This window comes from Oryctolagus cuniculus, chromosome 17 (genome assembly GCF_051225735.1).
Source record: "Oryctolagus cuniculus isolate XC-2025 breed Fujian yellow rabbit chromosome 17, ASM5122573v1, whole genome shotgun sequence".
Classification (NCBI taxonomy): Eukaryota; Metazoa; Chordata; class Mammalia; order Lagomorpha; family Leporidae; genus Oryctolagus; species Oryctolagus cuniculus.
This window is the reverse complement of record NC_142883.1, coordinates 6018655-6032491: the sequence shown is the minus strand read 5'-3', so window position 1 is coordinate 6032491 and position 13837 is coordinate 6018655. Positions and strand designations below refer to the sequence as shown.

General features: G+C 51.8%; 1 long non-coding RNA gene across 1 annotated transcript; it reads right to left on the bottom strand.

The window, feature by feature from the left end:
* Positions 1 to 2988: 2988 nt before the first annotated feature.
* On the bottom strand, positions 2989 to 13610 carry LOC149121087 (uncharacterized). Its single transcript, XR_016223782.1, has 3 exons — positions 12940 to 13610; positions 3447 to 3740; positions 2989 to 3357 (listed from the first exon to the last, which is right to left on the bottom strand). It is a non-coding gene; the product is annotated as an uncharacterized LOC149121087 (long non-coding RNA).
* Positions 13611 to 13837: the final 227 nt, after the last annotated feature.

Sequence of the window (13837 nt, the reverse complement as noted above, 5' to 3'; positions counted from 1 at the left end):
TCATCTAACGTTTACAAACCTTAAGTGGCCTTGTGGGTCCTTCTCCAGATCCTGAGTCTCTGGGGACCGGCAGGGACCACCCCCATCTGGGTTCCCCCCATCTGGGGTCCCCCTGTCTGGGGTCTCCACATCTGGGGTCCCCCCATCAAGGTCCTCCCCGTCTGGGGTCCCCCCTGTCTGGGGCCCTCCCCATCTGGGGTCCCCTCTGTCTGGGGTCTGCCCTGTCTGGGGTGCCCCCCGTCTGGGATCTGTCCCATCTGGGGTCCTCCCCAACTGGGGTCCCCTCCGTCTGGGGTCTGCTCCGTCTGGGATCCCCCATCTGGGTTCCCCCAATCTGGGGTCCCCCCGTCTGGGGTCTCCACGTCTGGGGTCCCCCCCATCAAGGGTCCTCCCCGTCTGGGGTCCCCCCTGTCTGGGGTCCTCCCCATCTGGGGTCCCCTCCGTCTGGGGTCCACCCTGTCTGGGGTGCCCCCCATCTGGGATCTGTCCCATCTGTGGTCCTCTCCATCTGGGGTCCCCTCTGTCTGGGGTCCCCTCCATCTGGGGTCCCCCCCATCAAGGGTCCTCCCTGTCTGGGGTCCCCCCTGTCTGGGGCCCTCCCCATCTGGGGTCCCCGCCGTCTGGGGTCTGCCCTGTCTGGGGTGCCCCCCGTCTGGGATGTCCCATCTGGGGTCCCCTCCATCTGGGGTCCCCTCCGTCTGGGGTCCCCTCCGTCTGGGGTCCGCCCTGTCTGGGGTCCCCCCGTTTGGGGTCTGTCCCATCTGGGGTCCCCTCCGTCTGGGGTCCCCTCCGTCTGGGGTCTGCCCTGTCTGGGGTGCCCCCCGTCTGGGATGTCCCATCTGAGGTCCCCTCCGTCTGGGGGCTGCCCTGTCTGGGGTGCCCCCCGTCTGGGATGTCCCATCTGGGGTCCTCCCCATCTGGGGTCCCCTCCGTCTGGGGGCCGCCCTGTCTGGGGTCCCCCCCCCCGTCTGGGGTCCTGTGATTTGCTCCAGGTGAAGGACAAGAGCCAGGAAAGAAGGCTCTTCCTGACCTGCCGTTTGCCCCAGCGCCAGGCGGTCGTGTTCCAGGGCAGCTGTCCCGAGCCCCGCCCTCACCTAACCCTCTTGAAGTGGACCGGACCCTGGAGTTGCATGCCTACTTCTCCTTCAGGTCGGTCCAGCAGGGCCACACTGTGGCCCCCTGCAGAGCGCCCCGGTTCACGGGGGTCCCTGCTGTCCGTAACTACTGGGCTCCCGGGTCTGGGGGCACTGGCACAGGGGCTCGTGCAGGTTATTGTCCGACGTCTGAGAATGAGCGGATGAGACACTCTCAAAGGTTTTCTGCACCGGAAGGCAGCAGCTCAGAGATGTAAGTTTCCCTAAAGGAAGGCATTGCCCCCCACCCTGCAGCCAGGAGCACGGGGTCCCTGCGTCTCTGAGTTCAGAGCAGACAGAAGGAGCTGGGTGCACCCCAGGGGCTCAGCCTCCCTCCCCGCCTGCCCCACTTCCCTCCCCATGTGTACGGCCTCGAAGGGATCTCGGAGAACCAGGGACTTCCGAAAGGGCGGGCAGGGAGGGGTGCGGGAGTAGGGAGAGGAGCTGTGCAGCCCGCTTACCCACCACAGCGGGCGCCTGCCTGCTGCTCAGGCTGTCTAGAAAATACCCCACCGACCGAGGGGAGCGGGGAGTGGGGCTGCAGGTGCACAGGGCGGGTACTGAGGGAGACGGAGGGGCTGGAAGCGTCCGGTTGAGGGCAGCGCCCTCCTGGTGGACACACACCCCAGTCTTCGTCCACTGGACTGGACAGGCCAATTGCGTGACAGCTGTCAATCATCCTCTCCATCCCCACCCGCAGCTCCAACCCTGACTGTACAGGAAGCCAGATCTCCCTGGGGGCCACCTGCGGGGCTACCCTGCCCCCAGCCTCCCCAGGGACACTCAAGGCCCCGCCCCACCCCTTCCCTGGGCTCTGTCCACAGTCTCCCCAGCCCGCCCCGCGGCCTCACCAAGGTTACGTCCCCTGAGCACTTTCCGTGCCAAACCGTTTCTTCTGGCTGCTCTTGGCGATTCCAGAGCCTCCATTAATCATTCTCTGGCTCTCTGAATGCGATATTTTCTCTAAGAGCTGAATTTTTTTTCACCTGCTCTGCACCTACCTGTCGCCTCCAATTACCTGCTCTCATCAGTCATTAGCAGAGAACATTAGCATATCTATAACTGCTGGATACCTTGATTAATCTGGTTCCAATTGTTCCCCCCATCGCATCTAATTGGCGAAGGAGTGACCAGGACAGGCGAGCACGCATGCGCCTCACCCAGTCTCCGCGTGGAGGTGACAGAGCGGAAGCCACGTCCCGATGGGGCCCCAGACAACTCTCTGTGTGCAGGTGAGGGAGCCGAGGCCTGAGAGGTGCAGCAGCGCTCTTCCCCCTCCCATGGCCACCCCACCCGGCACCGCCTACAGGTGCTTCCAGCAAACCCGTTCCCAGCCGTGCTCAGCAAGAAGTCAAAGGTGCCGGGGCAGGAGCAGGCATAAAGATGAGGGGCTGCGGCCAAAGGGAGTTGGAAATCTGGAAGCGCACGAGGTCGTGTCACATCCTGGAGTCTTCTGCAAAGCACAACAGCAGAGTGAAGGCTCTGGGGATGTCCCCTGGTGCGGCCACATCGCGGCCCAGTGGGTTAGGCTGCCACTTGCAACACGGACATCCCCCCATCAGAGCGCCTGGTTCCAGTCCCAGCTGTTCCGCTTCTGATCCAGCTCCCTGCTAATGCACCTGCTAAAGCAGAGGGGGATGGCCCAGGTGCTTGGGTCCCTGCCACCCACGTGGGAGACCAGGACGAAGTTCCTGATCCTGCCTTCAGCCTGGCCCAGCCCTGGCCATTGTGGCCCTCTGGGGAGTGAACCAGCAGATAGAAGATCTCTCTCTCTCTCTCTGTCTCTGTCTCTCTGTAACTCTGCTTTTCAAGTAAGTAAACAATAAACAAATAAATAAATAAAGCAACAACAGCCTGGTATCTCCCAGTTTCTGCAGGCCAGGAGTCTCTAGGGGGTCCCGCAGGAGAGGCGGTTCTGGCCCAGGGCCTCTCGCACAGCCGGGAGGTCAGCTGGGGCTGGGCTCGTCCGAAGGCTCGTCCGGGGCGGGAGGATCTGTGTCCGAGACAACTCAGGTACACCAAGCAGGCTGTCAGCTGGACGCTTCGGCTCCCCGCCAAGCCGCCTCCCCACAGGGTTGTGCGCGTGTATTCAGGACGTAGCGGCTCATCTTGACTGAAGCATCTGAGAGAGAGAGCAGCTTCTGCGTCTTTGTGATGTCCTTGGAAGCCGCACACACCAGCATTTCCACGGCATCCGGTTGCTTGCACACAGGTCCGGCGTATTCTGTGCGGGAGAGACCACACAAGGGTATGAGTACGGGCAGGTGACTACCACTGGCCGCCATCTTGGAGAACTGCCCACCCGGGACCTACCTCATGGGGAAAGGTGCGAGCAACTCAGGTTCTCAACCTGATGCCACCAAAGTCAGACGCCTCCGGTGACCTCATCTGGCCCACTTTCTAGGGTCACCCCTGGGGCTTGCAGCTGGCAACTGATGACAGGGTTCACTCCTGTGGAGCAGAGCGCGCAACCTGGGGGAGCGGACATCATCTCCAGGGGGTAGCGTTGGCACTGGCTTGGATTGTTAGCATCCAGCGGTGAATTTCTTGGTGTTGGTGGAGAGAAATCTCCTCACATCTTGGTGACCAGAAGTGAGGTGTTCTTTGCTGGGGGAGCGCAGCAAGAAAGAAAATATGTTGGCTTTTCCCCCAGGCTCCCTTTGTAACCAACTGGAAAACTGGACAAAATATTTGAAACAACTGTTTTCATGTACTGGGCAACAGACAGGACATATCAGAAACCCCTAGTTTAAAGGAACAAACAGGGTGAGCCCCGCTTACTGCCAAGAGGGAAGCCTCAGAAGAGGAGGAAGAACACAAACAGAGCAAAGGGTCTGGCGAAGAAGAAGCTGGGGTTTGTAGAGGCTGCAAGGCCAAGATTTCAGAGCACAGCACTGGGCAGAAATGACATGAGAGGGGGGAGGGGAGGGAGAGAGAGAGGGAGGGAGGGAGAAGAGAGGGAGAGGGACAAGGGCAGAGGGAGGGAGGAGGGAAAGAGAGAGGGAGAGAGAGACAGAGAGAGGGAGAGAGAGGGGAGGGAGAAAGAGAGAGAGGGAGAGAAGGAGGGTAAGGGAAGGAGAGAGGGAGAGAGAGAGGAAGGGAGGAGGGGGAGAGAGAGAGAGAGGGAGGGAGAGAGGGGAGGGAGAAAGAGGGAGAGAGAGAGAAAGAGAGAGAGGGAGAGAAGGAGGGCAAGGGAAGGAGAGAGGGAGAGAGAGAGGAAGGGAGGAGGGGGAGGGAGAGAGGAAGAAAGAGAGGAAGGGAGGAGAGGGAGGGAGAGAGAGAGAATGTAGATCTGCAATAAAAGGGTCACCTTGACTCTGGCTAATTATTGGTCTGCACATGTGGGTGATGAAATTCTATGGTGGGGATGGGGGATATCACCCAAAAGCAATAGATTGAACAATTCCTGAGGCTCACATGTGGCTGGGAATATTCACTAAGCTTGTTTTCCCACCTTCTACAGTGACAAGACTTCATAACACACGGGATATTGGAAAGACATCTACTTAGGACTGGAGCTAAATTCTCTCTAGACCAAATAGTGTTCTGAGAAAGGCTGAGCAAAGATTAATAGCAAGCTTCAAAGGAATCAAGAAATTTAACTATGTGCCACAACAAAACCTAAAGCTCTTTGAAGGAAGAAACAAAATTTGGTACAAATTCATGATGTCCAGCATCCAACCAAAAATAACAAGTCACGAAAGAAAGTAAAAAAATGTGATCCATAACAAAGAGACAACAGACCAAGAAATTAAATAAATGATGTAATTAACAGACAAGTACATTTAAAAGGGATTGCAAGTGTTTCAATTAGCAAGAAAATATAAAAATAAATCATGAGCATAATGAAGAGATAAATGAAATAAATTTTTTTAGAAATCCAAAAAAAAGGATACTCAATGCATGCATAAAAAGTGTAATACCCAAAATAAAATCTAAAAACACACTGGAGGGGCCAGTGCTGTAGGTTAAGCTTCTGCCTGCAGTGCCAGCATCCCATATGGACACCAGTTCAAGTCCTGGCTGCTCCACTTCCAATCCAGCTCTCTGCTATGTCCTGGGAAAGTAGTGGAAGGTGGCCCAAGTCCTTGGGCCCCTGCACCCAAGTGGGAGACCTGGAAGAAGCTCCTGGCTCCTGGCTTTGGATTGGCTCATCTCCAGCTGTTGTGGCCATTTTGGGAGTGAACCAGTGGGTGGAAGACCTCTCTCTGTCTCTCCCTCTCTCTGTAACTCTACCTCTCAAATAAATAAATAACATCTTTTAAAAAAATACACTGGAGGGGACAAACAGATCAGATACTACAGAAGATCAGTGACATGAAGGCATAGCAATAGGGCTAAATGTAAAATGAATCATAAATAAAGAAAATTAAATAAGAAAATCAGTGATGTGGGACAGTATGAATGTTCTAAGCTAGGCATAATTGAAATTCTAGGAAAAAGGGTGGTAGAAACAATTTGAAGAAAAGAAATTTTTTCAAAATTTGATAAAAACTGAACCCACAGATCAATAAGCCCCAAACAGAATAAGCATTCACAAACACACACATACACATAAACATACATACACATATACACACATACACAAACACATATACACCCATACATACACGCATACACGTAACACATATATACACATGCATATACATACATACACACGTACACAAGTGCACATACATAAAGATACACAAAACACATATATACACAAGTGCACACAAACACACATATACACACGTGTGTACACAGATACAGACACACAAACACATACACACATACATATAATATACATGTACATGTGCATAACATACAAACATGCAATGCATGTAACACATACACACATGCACATATGTGCATATGTGTGCATGCACACATAACACAGGCATATGCAAATACACATATACATATACATACATAAAACACAATTACACAAATACATACACATGTATACACAAATACACATGCAAAAACATACATACACATAACACATGTATGTGCAGATACACACAAACATGCATGTATACACACAGACATACAGATACAGATACACACATGCACCAAGGCAGCTCGCTGTCAAATCACTTAGCAAAGAATTACAGCAGACTCTTCTTCCACACTTATGCCACGCAGAAGACAGTGGAATGGCATCTGTAAAATACTGAAAGAAAACAACTGTCGACCTAGGAAGCTACGGCTACTCAACAACAACACTCAACAACAACAACGGCTAAATAAAGACTTCTGCAGACATTCACAAGCAACTCAGCACTTCTGAACTTCAGAAGCAGAAGACAGGAATGTGATATCAGATGGAAATTGAATCCACACCAAAGAAGGAAGAGTGCCAGAAATGGTTAATCAATGGATATATATAAAACAGATTTTTCCCATTTTTCAATGCCTATGAAAGGTAACTGACTGGGGCCGGTGCTGCGGTGTAGTAGGTAAAGCCACTGGCTGCAGTGCTAGAATTTCATATGTGTGCAGTTCGAGTCTCAGCTCCTCCACTTCCAATCCAGCTCTCTAATATGGCCTGGGAAAGCAGTAGAATATGGCCCAAGTCTTTAGGCCCCTGGACCTGAATGGGACACCCGGAAGAAGCTCCTGGCTCCTGGCTTCGGATTGGTACAGCTCCAGCCATTGCAGCCAATTGGGGAGTAAACCAGTATAAGGAAGACCTCTCTTTGTGTCTCTCCGCTTCTGTTTCTCTATAACTCAGCCTTTCAAGTGAATAAATCAGTAAATCTTTAAAAAAAAAAAGATAAAAATAAAGGGCAGGCGCCACGGCTCACTAGGCTAATTCTCCGCCTGCGGCACTGGTACTCTGGGTTCTAGTCCCGGCTGGAGCACCAGTTCTGTCCCGGTTGTTCCTCTTCCAGTCCAGCTCTCTGCCATGGCCCAGGAAGGCAGTGGAGGATGGCCCAAGTGCTTGGGCCCTGCACCCGCATGGGAGACCAGGAGGAAGCACCTGGCTCCTGGCTTCAGATCGGTGCAAGCGCACCAGCCATAGGCTGCCATTTAGGGGGTGAGCCAATGGAAGGAAGACCTTTCTCTCTGTCTCTCTCTCTCTGTCTAACTCTGCCTGTCAAAAAAAAAAAAAAAAAAGATAACTGACTGCTTGAAGCCAAATATTAGCTCCACTTCTGGGCAAGAAGAAATAACAGGAAACAGATTTACTGTGAGAATGCAACATGGTATAGACACTTTGAAAAGCTTCTTATAATGCTAAACATACACTTCCCCTATGACCTGGCAATTCCAATGTTTACCCAAGACCTAAACAGACGTCTGCACCAAGACCTGTACATGCATGTGCACAGCTTTATTTATAGCATCCCCAAACTCAAAACAACCCAAATACCATCAATAGGGAAACAGAAAAGCAAACAGCAGTCAAACAGTATTCTACATAGCAAGAAGAAAACTATCAATACATGTGATAAAAATAAGAATTACCAGGTAGCACAAAATGCTGTTTAAAAATAGTTGCTTCGGAGGCTGGTGCTGTGGCTCACTTGGTTAATCCTCTGCCTGCGGCACTGGCATCCCATATGGGCACCGGATTCTAGTCACGGTTGCTACTCTTCCATTCCAGCTCTCTGCTGTGGTCCGGGAGGGCAGTGGAGGATGGCCCAAGTGCTTGGGCCCTACACCCGCATGGGAAACCAGGAGGGAGTACCTGGTTCCTGGCTACGGATCTTCACAGTGCTGGCCATAGCAGCCATTTGGGGAGTGAACCAACGGAAGAAAGACCTTTCTTTCTCTTTCTCTCTCACTGTCTATAACTCTACCATTGAAATATTTCTTCAAATAAATCTCTCCTATAAAAAAATATTGCTTCGGGGCTGGCACAGTGACATAGCAGATAAAGCCACCACCTTATGGGCACCGGTTCCTGTCCTGGCTGCTCCACTTCCAATCCAGCTTTCTGCTATGGCCTAGGAAAGCAGTAGAAGATGGCCCAAGTCCTTGAGCCCCTGCACCCACATGGGAGACCTGGAAGAAGCTCCTGGCTTTGGATCAGCACAGCTCTGGCCATTGTGGTCAATTGGGGAGTCAACCAGTGGATGAAAGACCTCTCTCTCTGTCTCTCCTCTCTCTGTGTAACTCTGACTTTAAAATAAATAAATAAATCTTTAAAAAATAAATAGTTGCTTCATCACTTCCTGTTTGTTATCAGCAGAGACAAGTGGAGGACGTGCCTTGCTGCCAGCTCTGCCGATCTTGCCAAAGCCACAGTCTTCCTCCTCATGGGGGCAGGTGTGAACCCCCCACCCTCAGGGTACAGGGCTGCTCAGCTCTAACTTGACTTCACGCAGAGAAGAGGAAAGAAGCCGATGTGGTGATTGCTCCTCCTTGAAACCATGACTTGATTAAAAGCCAAAGGAAAAGGAGAGGGGTAAGGGCAGTATGTGCACCAACCTAGAGATTAAATTCTTGTCAGAGTCAGGGCCCCTGGTTAAGACTGGCTGACAAATTTTAGAGTCACTTGTTATTTTCTACAAAGCACCTTTCCATAGGGATTCTGTTGAAATATAGAGTGATATGGTAAGAAATTTCACCTTGAAATATAGTCTCCCAATCCATGAACATAGTATAGCTTTTCATTTATTGAGTCTGATTCCATGAACATAGTATAGCTCTTCATTTATTGAGGTCTGACTTTTTTCCAGCCATGTTTTATAGTTATTAATGTAGAGGTCTTACAAATCTTCCTTTTTTAATATTTTTATTTATTTATTTGAGCAGTAGAGTTATAGACAGTGAGAGAAAGAGACAGAGAGAAAGGTCTTCCTTACGTTGGTTCACTCCTCAAATGGCCGCAATGGCCGGAGATGGGCCAATCCAAAGCCAGGAGCCAAGAGCTTCTTCCGGGTCTCCTATGTGGGTGCAGGGGCCCAAGGACTTGGGCCATCCTCCACTGCCCTCCCAGGCCATAGCAGAGAGCTGGATTGGAAGAGGAGCAGCCAGGACTAGAACCAGTGCCCATATGGGATGCCGGTGCTGGAGGCAGAGGATTAACCTACTGCACCATGGCACCAGCCCCATTTTTTTTTAAGATTTATTTATTTACTTGAAAGTCAGAGTTACACAGAGAGAGAAGGAGAGGCAGAGAGAGGTCTTCCATCCACTGGTTCACTCCCCAATTGGCCACAATGGCTGGAGCTGTGCCAATCCAAACCCAGGAGCCAGGAGCTTCCTCCATGTCTCCCACGCAAGTGCAGAAGCCCAAGGACTTGAGTCATCCTCCACTGCTTTCCCAGGCCACAGTAGAGAGCTGGATCGGAAGAGGAGCAGCTGGGACTAGATCTGTGCCCATGTGGGATGCTGGCACCGCAGGTGGAGGATTAACCTACTGCACCACGGAGCTGGAGCCTAGGTTTATTTCCAAGTATTTTATTGTTATTTATATTTATTAAAAATTATATTTATGATTTACTTTTTATATTTATTCTTGGATGCCATCATTAGTAGGGTTTGTTCTTATTTATTTTCTAATTGTTTTCTGATAATATATAGAAAAACAGTTATTATTATATAATCTCTTACAAATTCATGGAGCATACATACTATGAGAAAGTTATGTATGGATTTCAAAATATTTGAGTGCCAAAGCAGTTATTTTTTTAAAAGATTTTATTTATTTATTTGACAGGTAGAGTTACAGAAAGTGAGAAGGAAAGACAGAGAAAAAGGTCTTCCTTCCGTTGGTTCACTCCCCAAATGGCCGCCACGGCCGGTGCTGCGCCGATCTGAAGCCAGGAGCCAGGTGCTTCCTCCCGGTCTCCCACGTGGGCGCAGGAGCCCAAGGACTTGGGCCATCCTCCACTGCAAAGCAGTTATCTTTTTCCAAGGCAGCTCCCTTTTCATTCCATTTTTCCAAGAACTTTGGGATTAGCCTCAAGGATTGGCCTGCAGCTTTCATTTTGCTATGATAACTTTTTAGTTCCAGCTAAACTTTAAAAAGCAGACTATTTAGGGGCCAGCACCGTGGCATAGCAGGTAAAGCCGCTGCCTGCAGTATTGGCATCCCATATGGGCACCAGTTCAAGTCCCGGCTGCTCCATTTCCGATCCAGCTTCCTGCTATGGCCTGGGAAAGCAGAATATGGCTCAAGTCCTTGGACCCCTGCACCCACATGGGAGACCCAGAAGAAGCTCTTGGCTCCTGGCTTCGGATTGGCCCAGCTCCGGCCGTTGCAGCCAATTGGGGAGTGAACCAGTGGACGGAAGACCTCTCTCTGCCTCTCCATCTCTCTGTGTGTAACTCTGCCTTTCAAATAAATAATCTTTTAAGAGAGTAGATTATTTAGTGTCTTTAATGTAAACACTCACCTTAGAGGCTCAGATTTCAATATGTAAATTGAGGACACAAATACTCAGACCAGAGCAGTATTTATTCAAGAAAAATCTGAAAATCCTGGACAGTAGGCATCTCCACTGAGCTTAGGCGAGAAATTGCTGTGGCCCATCCCCAAAACATCACGTGGCCGAGGCCAAGGGCAGCCGTGGCCACCAGGGGAGAGTGGGGAAGGGGCGGCTGACTGAAGAGGGTGGCCCAGCACACGCCCTGCTGTGCCATGAGACTTCACTCGCAAAACTCGGAGCCAAGTTCAGTTCCATCGGAATCTCACAGAGCAACCAGGGGCGTTAAATGTCGCGCCAGGACCCTCGTCCGGGTGGGGACCCAATGCTCCGACCCGAGTCTCGCACCTGTGAGCCTGGCCCTGCGTCTTCTTTCCATTGGTTGCCGGGGCCGGCTTACAGCCCAGCTACAGTGCGCGGCTCCCTACGCGGCGTGCTTTGGACGTTTGAAAAGGAAATCGTTGAATTATTGGTGGGAGAACAGCAGGCAGTTTTAATTCCAGTTTTCCTTGCTCTTGTCCCTTCTGGGCATCCGTCCTTTGATTTTCTGTTTCTGGGTTTTCAGTTCTGGGGAGGCAAGTGGATCTTGTCACCACCAAGCCTCACCTAGCCTCCTCACAGGTGCCATCCACCTGAGAGCTCACAAAACACAAAACCTTTTCAAATGTAGGCCAGCTGGATTTAGGAATGCTTTGAAAATTATTTCTGTCCCATGAAACCATCTCAATCCCAAGATATAAGCCCTTTTCCTAAATTACTTTTCATCTATGTTTTTAATAAAGGAAGCTGATCTTGACCAACAACAATGAAAATGTAAGCCCACAGAAAATACTCACAAAAGATTCACCACATTGCTCACAACCCAGAAACAAACACAATACCTGTCAGCAGGAGGAAGGATATTAATGCAAATTAAGAGTACTTGGCAGGGATGGAGCTGTGGCGTAGTGGGTAAAGCCTCTGCCTGCAATGCCGGCACCCCATACGGACGCAGGTTCAAGTCCCAGCTGCTCCACTTCTGATCCAGCTCTCTGCTATGGCCTGGGAAAGCAGTGGAAGATGGCCCAAGTCCTTGGGCCCTGCACCCATGTGGGAGACCCAGAAGAAGCTCCTGGCTCCTGGCTCCAGATCGGCGCAGCTCTGGCCATTGCGGCCATCTGGGGAGTGAACCAGCAGAAGGAAGACCTCTCTCTCTCTCTCTCTCTCTGCCTCTCTATAACTCTGCCTATCAAATAAACAAATCTTAAAAAAAGAGAGTACGTGGGTCCATTTAATATAGAGGGAGGGTATACGTGGGGGTACTTCAAGGGGTTCATGGGAAAATGGAATTCAATATGTTTATTTGCACGCAAAAAGAATTTGGGAGCCCGTGCATAGTTTTCGCACAACGTGAATTTCCCATGAGCTTTCTGAAGACCCCCGTATGTGTGAACTGTGCCTGCGTGGACTGCACATAGAGGTCAATGCCGGGAAAGCTGCTCTCAGAGAGGACCAAGCTGCCGCTCGACGCCAAGCTGCCTGAGCCTCACAGACAGGCAAGGGACAAGAGGACAGATACAGAAGCGACCTTATTGCGCAGAGACTTCTGTGCCATCAACGGGGATGGAAATCAGAGCCGTGAGGCCTGGGCGGAGGCTCGGATGGACCGGGACGCGGCCGCATACTTAGATCACGGAGCAGCTGCTTCCACGGGAGTCCCGTCAGCCCGTCGCACTGTACGCTTACGATGCCTGTATCTCCTGCTATGTGCATTTAACCCGACGAAATGCAAAGAAACCACAGGTCAACACACACACACACACACACACACACAGCAGTCATCTCGCTTGGCCTGCCAGACCGGACAAGCTCTGACCCCTCCGGGAGGCAGCCCCCACTCCGGAGCTCTCTCCTTGCACACCTGCTTCTGCCCGATTGGCTTCCATTAGGGTCCCAAACACCCGGAGCTCATCCCCTGCGGGAGCCCGTGCACTCCACACCCACAAATGAATTCGAGAACTTGGAGACGCCCTCACTCCAGGGGGCTTTGGACACCTGGGGGGGCAGTGAGCCGAGCTTTGAGCTTCCCCCTCCCCCGTCCCTGGTCTGGGGCTGGAAACCTTCACCGCACTCCCTTCTCTGCCCTCCGTTCCCCTGTCTCAGTCGCATTCCGCATCCCCTTTAAATTACACAAGGGTTTCTCCTCTGAAAGCTAATTTAGACGCCCTAACGGAGACTGTATTTAATGTAAATGGAAGGAGCAGAGGCAGAAGGATTTATGGCCATAATAACCCGGTCGTGGTAACACAGAGTGGGTCACCTGCTCCAGACACCCCCGATTACAAAAGAAGGAAATTTACCTCCCACAAGAGCGGGTAGCACAGCCGCGCCGCGCCCAGCCCCGACGCGCTTATTAAATCCCATACGTCTTAGCTGCCTGCCGCCAGGACCCGGGTTGTTCTTACCCTGCATGGCCAGAGCGAGGCCTGAGCAGGAACGGGGGTAGAGGCTGCAGGGTCCTTTCCAGAAAGGCCTGGTCTGCCCAGAGCCCAGCACGGGCCACAAACATCTGGCACCGTGTAAGATGGTGCACCATGTAAAATGGGCATAGAGGATCAGGAAGCAGGAAGCTGCCGCTGATGAGAGCTGGCCCTGACGTCATCGCCCTGCGCCGTGACCAGGAAGAGGCAGGAGGCCATGGTGAAACAGCCAAGGTCAGGTTGCATGAGCGCCGGTCTCTGTCCATTTCCCATGGCTCCAACTGAACACTGAGGTTGGCAAACGTATAAAGAAAGGAGGTGCATTTAGCTCCGGAGGTTCAAGGCCGCAGCACTGGCTTCTGCCCGGGTCTGGCGAGGGCCTCGTGGCTGTGGCCGTGGCTGTGGCATTGTGGTGAGGCAGGAAGCCAGAGGGATCCAGGGTCAGGCTCTTTCTTTGATCTTGGTCCAGTCTCAAAGAAATGAACTCACGATGTGAGAGCAACACAGCATCAGTGCCTTCCCAGGGCAGAGCCCCAGGGCCTGGGGCACCTGGCTCCTGGCTTCAGATTGGCATAGCTCTGGCCGTTGCGGCCATTTGGGGAGTGAACCAACAGAAGGAAGGCCTTTCTCTCTGTCTGTCTCTCTCTCTCACTGTCTATAACTCTACCTGTCAAATAAAAAAAAAAAAGAAACATAGAGGCAGCTTTGGGGTGCCCTTCCAGAAGCGCTGAGGGATGTGCCCCGAAGGTCAGGGCACCTGTCATGGCCTGAGGGCTCCACCTGCCTGCCCAGGTGGCCAGGGCTACCAGGGACTCGAACCCGAGTCTACTCCACTGCCTCTCCCCCACTCAACAACTGGCACCACCCTCAGCCAATCGAAGCC